This window comes from Etheostoma spectabile, chromosome 6, assembly GCF_008692095.1.
Source record: "Etheostoma spectabile isolate EspeVRDwgs_2016 chromosome 6, UIUC_Espe_1.0, whole genome shotgun sequence".
Classification (NCBI taxonomy): Eukaryota; Metazoa; Chordata; class Actinopteri; order Perciformes; family Percidae; genus Etheostoma; species Etheostoma spectabile.
In genome coordinates this window covers 18,845,874-18,846,356 of record NC_045738.1, presented here as the reverse complement: position 1 = coordinate 18,846,356, position 483 = coordinate 18,845,874, and the positions used below count along the sequence as shown (strand labels likewise).

Here is a 483-nt window from a genome sequence, read left to right as displayed (position 1 = left end):
TCACTAGGCTTCCTCAGTCATTGTATATTTTAGCATTATGTAAAGCTGCCAAAGCTGAACATTATCCAAAACAAAAAATGTTGTACCAAAGAAGTAATTTATTTCCTCACTGTACTGCACTGTTTATAGAAGGAAGTCAATAAAGTCTTTCTCATCTTAGTGCCAGACAGATCAGTTGATCAAAGTAGTTGTGAGTTGCAGTCCTACACGTTTGTATTCCTCATAACATGTGACACTGCTCCTTAGGGCTGGGCGCTATGGAGAAAATCAAATCTCACGAGATTTTTGACCAAATACCTCGATATCGATACAGCAGCAATATTGTAGCGTTGACTATTGGTGCTTTCACTACATATTTACACAATGGGATTTTTGATAAATAATCATCGGAAATGTGGATATAATGACTGGGAAGTGGGTTAAGGCTAATAATAGTACAGTTACAGTCTGGTAGGTTCAGGAAATGACATCACTTTACTGTAA

The 483-nt window shown here is 37.1% G+C and overlaps 1 protein-coding gene across 1 annotated transcript in view; it reads right to left on the bottom strand.

Moving 5' to 3' along the window:
* The window catches only part of dpy19l1l (dpy-19-like 1, like (H. sapiens)), a 26,175-nt gene that overhangs the window by 11,893 nt on the left and 13,799 nt on the right, over positions 1-483 (bottom strand). The gene's annotated exons all lie outside the window — the stretch shown is intronic.